Source organism: Canis lupus, chromosome 19, assembly GCF_003254725.2.
Source record: "Canis lupus dingo isolate Sandy chromosome 19, ASM325472v2, whole genome shotgun sequence".
Lineage (NCBI taxonomy): Eukaryota > Metazoa > Chordata > Mammalia > Carnivora > Canidae > Canis > Canis lupus.
Window position 1 is genome coordinate 3,983,376 of NC_064261.1, and position 12,487 is coordinate 3,995,862.

The following is a 12,487-nucleotide window of genomic DNA, read 5'->3' on the forward strand; positions in this document are numbered from 1 at the left end:
GAAATGGAGGCTTGGAAAGGTTAAGAAATTTGCCTGCTGACTTGTTAAAACAAATGGAGTACTTATTATGCATCAGGTCATGCTCTAGGTACTTTCAAAGTATCAGCTTATTTCTTCTTCGTGATGTTCCTATGATGTAGGCCACTTGTATTCTCCCCATTTTACAGATGGGGAAACCGAGGCAGCAGAGGTAAAGGGACTCATCCAAAGTCACGTTATTAGTAATGGAAGGGCCGGGATTCAAAGCAAGTCTGTCTGACTCCTCCAATCTTTTTTTTCCCTGCCTCACCATGTTGCAGGTCAAGAAGCTGAAAAATTTCACAAACATCACAAAATCCAGAAAATAACATATTATTTTTACTGATATATTTTCCAGGATACCTTTATATTTTTTTCCCCTACTCTTTTTGGCAGTGTGCTTTGGTTGCCTCTTTACATGACAAGGATTTTGTAATATCAATTCTTTTTTCTTTTTCTTTTTACTTTATTTATTTATTTATTTATTTATTTATTTATTTATTGTAATATCAATTTCTATGGTGCTAATACGTAATTCAGTCCTTCCTTCAGCATGATCAAAGCTTTTTCATTTTACTTGTTAGAGTTGAAAATACATAAATCATGTGATGCCACACAGAGACAACCTTGTTTAATACAACTACGGTATTTTGGCCTATGATAAGGGAGTTATGGTAAATTCTGTTTTGTACAACTCTCACCAAAAAAGAAAAAAATACTGAGTGCATGTATAATTGTGTATCATGTCTTATTGCATATATTTCTGACAGAAAAGAACTTTTGTTTTGAGTAGGCTTCGACGCCTAAATGGAATCTTCCAGTTATAATATTACATGTTTGAAGATTCAAATGATTTTCCATATACTGGCTTCTGGTTCGCTCCATTTCAAATCTTGTTTCTCTTCTGCTACATACAAACTTCCAGTGGGCACCCACCTCCCAGGGGGATGCTATAGATAGGGTGACAATCTATTCTGGGGTTTTCAGGCCAGTACCAATTTATACTTGTTGTCTTGGCATAATTATTAATACGGCCTTTCCATTCCCTGTCAAAAGGGTCCAGGGGGGAGGAGGAAGGAATTAAAGAGGCTCATCCATTTCTCCTCTGATTCTTGGGGGAATCCTCCCAAAAAAGTAAGGAGGTGGCTTGGTGCCACCTCCCTGTAAACATGCTGACAACTGGACCTCCTGATAGACTAATGATTTTTGATAGGAAAAGTCTTTATATATGGAATGTTCTTGCCTGGATATTTCTGATTTAAGATTACTTATGGTCAACAAATCTAGATGTTAAACATTTATAAGGTATGATCCCCGGAGGAGATCATGTCATCTGTACAACTATCTGGGTATAAACTGAGGATGTTTCATAACCTAAAAACCCCCTGCTGTGAGAGGGCATGTGTAAACCTCATCTAGAGACCCCATGTGTTATTACTCCGGGCCAGAGGATGTGTGTCTGATGTGGGACGGAAAGACCTGGTGGTCATGCAGACCTCACTCTGTTTTGCCTATGTTTCCTATTTATTTATATCCTTAAAATTACTAGTACAGCTTGGTTTTGGGCAAAGTCTCTGATTTGAGTCAGATGTGACAACCTGAAAAAAAAAAAAAAGATTTGACAACCTGATCCTGTAGGTTGGCTCACCTGGTTGGAACTGTATATATATATATAGGGGGCACCCTAGCCTTCAGACATAGGCACAGTGTCATGTGACCTCTGGCCTTGTAGCTCTGTGTTGAGGTGCTGGGCGTGTTGGCCTTGAAGGAGTTTTTCTGGGATCCTACCGAGATTTGACTAGACACAGAAATGACTGGCAGCTTCCCAGGTGCTGCTGCTGTTGCTGTTCTGAGAACCTCTAGCTTAAAACCACTGATTGGACTCTCTGGGTATCGGGCCCATTCTTGGGTCTTGCTCGGACAACAGGAATCTGCGAGTCTTTGATACCTCACTTCCCAAATCATGCTTATGAGAGCTTTTGGGCCTGACCTTGTAGGACTAAGGTATGAGTCTATCTGACTCCCAAGAACCACTGCATCAGCACATTTTTGAGTCCCAGGCTCCCTCAATGACTTTAGCATCATTTAAACCAGAGAATTTAATTTTCCGGGGGACCTAGTCAGAACAAGAACCTCACAGACCTTCAGCAAATTTCTGAATTCGAATGAATCAGAGATACGGATTATACGAAGGCTGTTGAGGACCCAAGAAATAGTACCTTTCCCCTCTGGCCCTATTGTTGAGCATTGCATATTAGAGAATCCAGAAGGAGATTAAATGGCCTAATAATAAATGCCAACAACAGAGAGATACCCCAAAGTTGGGTAGAAAGTCTTTCTCATGATCATATTCCCAGGTTGAAATTAAGGTTCAGTAATTAAATGCCCTTGAAATTTCAAGTCCAGAGATGGTAAGGTCCAAAGGATGTAGAATTAGAAATAATTACCTTTTGTCCTTCAGTTAAACACTCTTATGTTAAAAGCCCCCAGATCACTGCCTCCATTTTCTTATTCTGCTGAGTCACTGGAACCCGCATCATGCATGTCATGTACAACCAAGTCAAGTCGTAGCAGCCTGTACCACTTCTGCTGAGACCTCCCTCATGGTCCCAGAGCCTTAGCTGAAGGCCAAATGGCCTGAACCCTCCCCTAGTGGCTCATTTGCCTTTGCCAAAATCTGGGGTCTGTGAGAGGCCAGAGTGCAGGGAGCAATGGCTGGAAGCCACCATGTACACAGCCTTCCTTCTAAGGAAGCAGTCACTGGTGTGAGGACAAAGCCACCGTAGTCTGCAGAAGAGGGAAGAAGCTTTTCCCATTAACCCATACCAGTGGGCTTCACCACTCAGTGTGGCCTCTGAGGCCCACAGACCCAAGGTTCCGTCCTGAGGGATTCTGATGAAGGCTTGGAGCAGGGCCCGGAAATCGGTATTTTCACAAGCACCTGAGGTGATTCTGATGAAACTTTGGTCGGCTGCATTTGATTGCAAATTCTTTGAATGTATTCCCAGTTTATAGCACAGCATCTGGAACTTATTAGGAGCTCAATGAATATTTGTGTACTGAATAAATCACATTGAATCTGAAAGGTGAGAAGGGAGGATAAAAAAAAAATCTGTGGAAGAATTTCATACTGTTCTTCAGTGTACCGAGAGTTCTTCTACAGCTTTGTCAAGGATAGACATTTCCCTTACAACGTATTTGTTAGTAAGTCCTTAGGTCTTGATGGAGGTGGGACTGGGAAGGAGTGGGAGGGGACATTATAAAGTCAATTGCTTCTAAAATTACGGGGACTGTGTACGTATATCAAATGATCACATTGTACACTTTAAACATATTATAATTTTATTTGCCAATTATACCTCAATAAAGCCAAAGTTATGTCAAGCTGTTTGCCAATGAATGTCACCTTCTACAGTGAATGGTGGGGACCATTAAACAGTCAGGTAGAACCTACATTGGATGCAGAATCTAATTTATTTTCTCATTGCTTTATAGTCATAATTTTATGCAGCCACTTCTGACTTGAGCTCCCCTTTGGCTTCCACCTGTATCCTGTTAGCCCTTATCACTAACACCCCTGCTTTTTAAAAACTTAGGAATTACGGATCAAATTCTTGTCTCCGTGGAAGTTTCTCGCATTGTGTCATGCTTTACTCCTTCTCTCCCCACATTGCCTGCACCTCTCTAAAATAGATCGTTAAATCTCTGCAGCCAATTTGATTTTCGAAGAAATCACTGAAAATCCTTCGATGAAGGAATTTAGTCAACAGCAATCTGTATAGAATGAAGTTTAAACTTACACGTGCCCATGCTCTGTATTTTTCAGCAAGTCACAGATTTTACTTATGTTGGCTTAGTGGTGAGTCCTCAAACAGGATGAGGCCTGTTTTCCTGCTGGTTGGAAAGTTGTCACCAGATCTAAGGGAGATGAAGTAGTTATGGAGCAAAATGTGGTTTCTGTTGGTTGGCCATGTGGTGTCCTTAAGGTTAATAGAGTAATCCAGGTGGGCATGGGAATGTGTGAGAGCGGGTGTGCCACCAGCAGGAATCAGGGAGATCAGGAAAGGCTCCTGAGCCACCTAGCCACCGCTCTCCAGGCCTGAATACCTGCAGGTGAGGCCGGCTGGGTCCACTGTAATGTGAGCCACCGTGCAGTCAGTCTGCTCCTCCCTTTTGTTTCCGAATCTCCCATTGCAAGGGGAGAAAACCCAAATCCTCAGACATTTTATACACTGTGTTCTTTGGGGCATATCCTAAATTTTTCGGACTTTCCCCTTCCACCCATGAAGGAAGAAGACCCAGCTCTAAAAGCAACTCTGGGTGCTGACAGTGTCACATTCTAACACGGTCCCTATCCCCTTAGTCCCAGAGTAAACAGGTGCAATGGCTGCGGCCTCCTTCCTCCCCTCCTGGTGCTGCTTGTGTGCTCCTTTGGTGGGGACCCAGTACCTCTTCTATGAAGTGGCAGCTGAGGACACTCTGGCACTCATCACAGCCAATGAAAGGCCCAAGGAAGGAGTGAAGACTGAGAACAACGACCATATTAATTTGAAGGTGGTGGGGCAGGATGGTTCTGGGGTGTAGTTTAAGATTAAGAGGCACACATCACTTAGGAAACTAATGAAAGCCTACCGTGAACAACAGGGTTTGCCAATGAGGCAGATCAGATTCCGGGTTGATGGGCAGCCAATCAATGAAACAGACACACCTGCACAGTGGGACATGGAGGGTGAAGAGACCATTGATGTGTTCCGGCAGCAGACAGGGGGTGTCTACCAAAAAGGGAATCTGCTCCTTTATTCCAGAACTCTGTTCCTCCAGACCAAGAAGACATTCTCAAATAGAAAGCTGTAATTTGGTTCCTCCGCACCCTGACTACGACAGTAGAGTTTTCTCTATTCTTTTGTTTTCCCCTTCCCCCCTCCTCTATTGTACGTAAAGTGTGTATGTGCACAAGCATATTCTCCTTCTTCTTTTTTTTTTTTTAAAGATTTTTATCCATTTATTCATGAGAGACCCAGGGAGAGAGAGACAGGCAGAGATACAGGCAGAGGGAGAAGCAGGCTCCACACAGGGAGCCTGACGCGGGACTCGATCCTGGGTCTCCAGGATCACGCCCTGAGCCAAAGGCGAATGCTCAACCGCTGAGCCACCCAGGTGTCCCTCCTTTTTTTTTTTTTTTTAACTAAATGGCCAATGGTATGTTTTGATTGACATCAAATGGAGATGGGATGGGGGAGAATACTGCTTCTGTGAAAATACCCCCTCTTTCCATTAGTGGCAGGCGCACTCTGCTCTTATGTTCATATTCCAGTAAGTTATTTTGCTCGCACTGTTTAACAACAACAACAACAACAACAACAACAAAAAGACAACATAAAAATCCTTGCATACCTTGTTCGATTGGAGAATTTTAATGTTTTTCATTTATCATTGTAAAACCAAGGACAATTTTATAACTTTTTTGTATGTAGCTATTACATGTAGGGCAATCTGTCTTTAAGTAGGGATAAGTTACTCTAAAAGAAATGCATCCTAGATAGTTTTCCCTCCAAGTCAAGCATCTTGTTGTTTATTTTTTATTTTTCTAAAGATTTTATTTATTTATTCATGAGAAACACACACAGAAAGAGAGAGAGAGAGAGAAAGAGGCAGAGACCCAGGCAGAGGGAGAAGCAGGCTCCACACAGAGAACCCGATATGGGACTCGATCCTGGGTCTCCAGGATCACAACCTGGGCCAAATGCGGCACTAAACTGCTGAGCCACCAGGGCTGCCTAGCATCTTGTTGTTTAAATAAACTTCTTGTTAAAAAAAAAAAAAAACAGATGCATATCATGTACGTTGGCCAAACACAGAAATTGGGTCTCAGCCACTGCACTCATCTGCCATCTCTGTTGGTCTTCTGCAAATGTATGCAAACCATAACCCAGGGGTAGTTGGTTTTCATCAAAAAACCTGCTTCCCGTCTTGCATCTGCAGTATCAGTTTATTTGCCCAGAAATGATTTTACCTAATCTCTTCACTAGAGTTCTCGAACATTAGCATGCATCAGCACCACCTGAAGTTTGTGAACATATAGCCTGCTGGGTCCCACCCCTGAATTTCTGATTCAATTGGTTTGGGGAGGGGTCTGAGAATTTGCCTTTCTACAAAGTCTCCAAGTGATCCTGATGCTGTTGCTGGTCCAGGGACTACACTTTGAGAACCACTGCCCTAAACCGATTTTATTGATTCTGATTAACTTCTGTGATAAATGTAAAATATCATCTGGGTAATTTAAATAACATCAGGTGGAAATGATGTTTAATTAAATTAGATTAAATAAATTAAAGCGATTAGATCAATTTAAAATGCCATCAGATAAATTTAAATACCATTGGGTAAATTTAAAATACCATCAGTCAGAGATAATAGTTCACCCACAGATCCTCTGAAAAGCGGCAACAACAAAAAAAAATCAAGAGTAAGTGAGAGCTTTGAGAACCTCTTGCTCCTACAAATTCTTCAAAAATATATAGGAAGCAATTGAGGCAGTGAATTGTGCACATTTGTGTGTTGATACAAATACAACAGAACATACTAATGTTATGGGGAATGATTATATCAGCTCAGCTCAATTATGGCTCAGAATATATCACAGCCTGATAAGGTCCAATATGCTGATAAGGCAGGAGTTCGTTCTATCACTTACTTCAGAAAATGGTTATTGAGGGTCTATCATGTGCATGATGTTAGACTAAGCATAGTCATGGAGGTTAGATGACAAGACATGGTTCTAGGGGTTTGCAATTCGGGATGTGCTGTTAGAACCACAATACAAGATGTAGTATGAGTGTCATGAGAGAAGCACAAACACATTATTTTGGATGTTCAAAGGAAGAAAGGATCCTTTGAGGCTGAGCTGTATAATGGAGAGAGAGAAGAAGTGTGATCGAGGGGGTCTTCCGAGGGGACAGTGAACTTCCCAGGTCAGAGACTGTGCCTGTGTATTTGAGGGCACTGCTGTGGCTCCTGTGCAGGTAGGTGGTCATAGAGTGTTTGTGGGCACGTGTCTTGAGGGATGATTATGACTTAGATGGGTGGAAAGGGGCAAGGGCTCTCATCAGAAGAGCAGAGAATTTTGAGGGGAAGCTCAAGGAAGATGGCAGGTACAACAGGGTCAGAGGGGAGGGCTCTACATACCAGGTTGAGAAATTTACTTTCAAAGTCTTTGGGGGGACTCCTTGTGGTTTTTGAGCTGGAGAAACAATCTGGGCAAATAAGAGGGATGAATTGGGATAGGCTGAATAGAATGGGTTACGTCCAGTAAGCATGTGCTGCTGAGCTAGGCTCTGTGCTAAATGCTCCGTGTGGAATATACCGTTTAATCCTCATACCGACTCTGACCAGTCAGTACATTGTCATTCTGATTATCCAGATGAGGACACAGAAGCCTGGGAAACCTGAAGGGAGTTGCCCAGGGTCTCCTTATTACTAGCAAATACTGAGATGCTGAGGAAGGTGATGGTGGCAGGAGTCCTCAGCAGGGGACATGTTCCGGCAAGAAGTGTTGCAGAGATGGTATCCACAGGGCTAGGCAATGGTCAATTTTGAGATGACGAGGAGAGAGACAAGTGAAAGGTGATTCCAAAATCTCGAGGCTGGACAACTTGCGGAGAAGTGTTACCATTACCTTGTTTTCCGGTCCTGATGACATCAGTGTCATAAAGAGGCTTGCATGTTTTTGAGAAGGAACTTTAGAAAACAAAAGGGAGAGGGATATGTGGTTGAAAAGGATGTGAAGAGAGGGAGATGAGGGGGGGGACCATACTGCCAGGACGCTGCTGTGTGAGGGGCACAGACATAGCATCCACTTTGATCCTCTTTTCAGCACCACCAAAGCTCCAGAATCTCCTCGTTGTCTCTGCCTCTCTATGCTATGAAGTATGATTGCAAATGGTCACAATTTCTTTGCACCTCCCTCCATAAAGAGATAGGGTCAATTTCCGCGGTCTTTGGATTTGGTCTGACCTTGGCCATGTTTGATGTGGTGGACGTGAAGTTGTGCAAATTCTAAGCCTGCTCCTTGAGATGGGTTGCGCGTTATACTTGCTCTCTCGTAGCGTGGCCACCATGTAAGGAAGGCCCTGCTGGCCTGCTGAGGAGGAGCCTAGAGAGCAGAGATAAGCCAGTACCAGCTGGGTCTCCAGACAGGTGAGTGAGGTCATCCTAGCCCACCTGGTCCCACCTGAGCCAGGTCAAAACCAAAAAAACCATCCAACCAAACTTTGGAATCATGAGTCAATAAATGGTGGTTATTTCAAGCCTCCAAGTTTTGGAGTGCTTTGTTACATAGCAAACGCTGGCTGGCTCACCATGTCACTTGGTGGACCCCTGGTCAATATGATCGGTTGTGGCTTTCCCAGACTTCCACAGAGCCACAGGACCCTACCACTTATTGTGTCACCCCACTGCAAACACTGGACTTCCCAGTCCCGGAGGGCTTCATCTTTTAACAACAAAACAAAATAAGAAGTCAACTTGATGATGAACCTGGGAAAAATGTTCTCCTGAGTTCAATCGTTAAACGACTAGATCCCTTTGACTCAATCTCGATAAGAAAATTTCTCATAAAGGATAATTATTGTTGCCTACATTGGTGACTTCTAATTTCTAATGGGCATAAGTATAACCTGAATAGCTCGTAAAGTGTGTATTCTTGGGCCCCATTCTCAGTGATGGGGCTCAGGAATCTGTGTTGGTGAGAAGGGGCCTGGGTAGTTATAATGCAGGTACTTCACTGATCACACTTTGGGAATATTGGCCTGAATATTAAAGATTGACTTTGAAATAGCCTATGTCTGCTCTCTGGGCTTGCTCCGTGATTTGCCCTTAATTATAAGTAATTGGAAACATTTCCTGAAACGGGCCAACTGGTAAACAAATATCAGTATGCCAAGAATGCCAATCTCCCATCCTTCTGCCATACAGATGCTGGATTTACTCGTGTAATTCCCTCTGTTCTCTTTGATATTTTTATTCCAAGTGAGGTATATTGAGGGAATTAATATAACGAGCGTCCTGTTCTGCAGGCATCTTCTTTAACTTTCATCAATCATTGACATTCTTATTCCCAGTTACCAAGGAGGCTTGAAAAGGTACACAGCAAGCAGGGGGCAAAATTAATTGGTGTCTAGATTGCCTTAACAGTTCTGTCTCCTTTCTTCTCAGTGTCATTCCTGAAAAGTGTTGTTTGGATGAGAAATATTCAAAATGTGTATGGGGGAGGGGAGAGAGAGAGAGAAAAAGAGGGAGAAAGGGAGAGAAGGAGGGAGGGAGAGAGAGCGAGTGAGTTGAGTTAGGTAAGAAAAAGGAGAGAATGTGTAAAATTATTAAAGAGCGATGTGTACAGCTGTTATTTCCTTTCAAGTTTTCAAGTTTCGGGAAAATTTGCGCAGACTTGAAGAAAGGACCCTGTCCTTTGAGTTTGCATGGTGTCAGTTCAAGTTTGCGTGGCTTCCTTTCTGACCAACTTCTCCACCCGACAACTCAGTAGTTCCTGCAAGATGGTGATAGTTGAAGTAAGAAGAGAGCTGGGAATCTTTAGAAGAGGGACGGATTTTCCCTGTGCTCAACCGGGACTCTTTAAGTTCACCTTTTCACTCTTTTCCCCACCTGGCTAGAATACAGAACTTTTTCCCTCCCTTTGGTAGTTTTTTAGGGTTTTGATGGTGTCTGCTGGCTGCGTTAGTGAGGGTTTGAATGAAACAAAAGTGAAGTGACCATTACACAGGGGAGAGGCTCTGGTTTTTCTTTGTAGTAGAGGGATCAAGATGTGTGGGTGAAAATGAGAGAAGCAAGAGAGTAAGACGCTAGGCCTCCTACGATGTCAAATCACATCTGAACTATTTCTAGATGATTTCCAAATAACTAGTAACTTGCTTTGTTTCGAACATACCTTCAATTTAGTGAAATAGAATCGGTCCATCTGATTTTTTGATTGGGTTAGCCTCTCGACTTGGCTAAAGCCACGGTTTTTCAACCCAAGGTGGTGTGTTTGGAGGGTGGCGGGGGAGGGGGGGGGTAGTAGGGAATTCCAGATCTGAATCTACTAGAGAGACTTCTTTTTTTGCTTCAAAACACACCTGCTCAGGCTTCCCTCACTTTTGGTTGCTTTGGGGGTCCCGAAGGGGCACCCTGTTGAGAGTCTTTCAGTTAAAGGGCCACATTCAGGGAATTTGAAAGGCCTAAGATGGTTCCCTGTCCTCAGCAGTTTTAATAAAAAATAAATAAATAAATAAAAGGGAGTGAACTGATGGTTGATTTTCCAAAAGAGAAAACATGAATGATACTATGCTTATCCTAAATGATTGGGGAACCATTTCTTCTGGGGAGGCTTAGCGGCCTAGGCGCTTCGGGTCACGTTCCGGGGAGGCACTGAAGCCTACAGCACAAACGTGAACCTTTGGTTCATCTGAATCCTTGACTTCTCCTTTGAACTTCTGCACGGAAGCCGTTTTCAGCTGCCTCTGACAGTGGAGGCCTTTCTCTTTTGAATGTTTGTTTTATGATCTAAAACCCAGCCTCACTCGCAGAATAGTAACTTCCCTGCACGACAAGGCCGTGTGCCATCCGGGGATTTACTAATGGCTAAGCCGCATTATGAACGGAGATTTATGATCACCTTCCCAGTCAATTAAAATTCCAGATATTACTAAGACAGAATTCAATTAAGGTTAATTGGGGCTTCTGAAAACTGCTTTTCCAAAGGGAAACCGTGATGGGATTGTGACTCCTAGTGGGTTTCGATCAGTTTTAAATAACTTTCCGTGCCTTTCTTTTCTTGGCACAAGGCACATCCTCCCCCTGCTGCCTGGCTTCTGCTATTATCATTCGATTCAGATGTTGATTTTTCTGTCATAAGTTATCACGGTGACTTATTTGGTTTTCGCCTTGTCTTTTTCTTAAAAGCGACACAACAGCAACAACAACAAAAAAAACCGAAACAAAACTCTGGAGCCTCTCAGCAGCCCAGAACCCTAACGAAACCCTAACCCGTGTCGTGCAGAAATCGCAGTGGTCTGACATGAGAGAAATATAGTCATTTGCAAGACTGTGACAACATTTCGGAAGCGATTACCCAAACTGGAAAAACAACCCATTTCTTTTTCTTTGTCATTAAGGTGGATGGAAAGGTTGGCCAGCATGGCCAGCGAGGGGGGAAAGGAAGCAAGAAGGGGAGAAACAGGTGCAGACCAGAATTACCATGCGAGTCAGGCTTTCCATTCTCCCCTAAATTTTATTTTCTTGTCGTCAGGGGCTATTGTGACAGTTCTTAGCACAGTTGATTGAACTGGGAAAACACATGGGACGGGGCCCGAGTCACCGAATGCAGAGCATGTAGCCCGCAGCTCACAGAGCAATCTGGAGCAAGGAGTGAATAATAATTGCAGCGGTTTATGTTCCCCGAATTGCCAACCTATTGTTCATCACTGGAGGCTGGTAACACAAAGCTAGAGAGACATTTTCCTTTTTGGCAAGAAGAAATGAGAAGTGTGCGAGTTGGGGAGAGACGTCTCCGCTGCTTCGATGTGCTCAGCAGGGCCGGGCACTTGCCACAGGCAGACAGGAGCCCCGACCGAGGCTGCCTCCTTCTAGAATGAGCAACTGCCTCTGCGTCTCCCAGGCCCGCGGCCCTCACTGTCCAGCTGCCCTCAGGAGAGACAGAGAGAGATAGAGACACAGGCAGCGGGAGAAGCAGGTGCTCTGTAGGGAGTCTCATCGGGACTCGATCCCGTGACCCCGGGGTCACAACCTGAGCCGAAGGCAGACACTCAACTGCTGAGCCCCCTGGGTGCCCCTCAGTGAGCTTCTTTCCAGTGAACCTTTAGTTGGCAAGACGGACGCACCCTGGAACTGTTTTGTAGGGATGACGGTGATGGTCTCATCAGCCTGGTGCTCCCCCCCATTCCTTTAATCCGCCAGTGGTACACAATCTAGGAAGGAAGGTACCTTTCTTTCTTTCTTTCTTTCTTTCTTTCTTTCTTTCTTTCTTTCTTTCTTTCTTTCTTTCTTTCTTTCTTTCTTTCTTCTGCCAGTTTCCTGTTTCTGATCTCTCTCTCTCTCTCTTTTTTTAAAAAGATTTTTAATTTATTTATTCATGATAGACATAGAGAGAGAGGGGCAGAGACACAGGCAGAGGGAGAAGCAGGCTCCATGCAGGGAGCCCGACATGCGACTCGATCCCAGGACTCCAGGACCGTGCCCTTGGCCAAAGGCGGGAGCCAAACCTCTGAGCCACCCAGGGATCCCTGGGTCGACTGGAAGAGGAGACCGGCCAAGGAGAGATTTTAAAACTGTACAGAGGTGAAGGGGAGAAGTTTCTGTAATCAGAAATCTGGGGTATAATTATAAGATAGCCAGAAGAAAGAAAGATGCAGGTGGAAGAAGTCTCTAGAGCACGATTACTAATGAATTCTCTGTTCCT

The 12,487-nt window shown here is 43.9% G+C and overlaps 1 pseudogene; it reads left to right on the top strand.

Moving 5' to 3' along the window:
* Nucleotides 1-4,401: 4,401 nt before the first annotated feature.
* Nucleotides 4,402-4,872, top strand: LOC112669330 (small ubiquitin-related modifier 2-like; annotated as a pseudogene).
* Nucleotides 4,873-12,487: the final 7,615 nt, after the last annotated feature.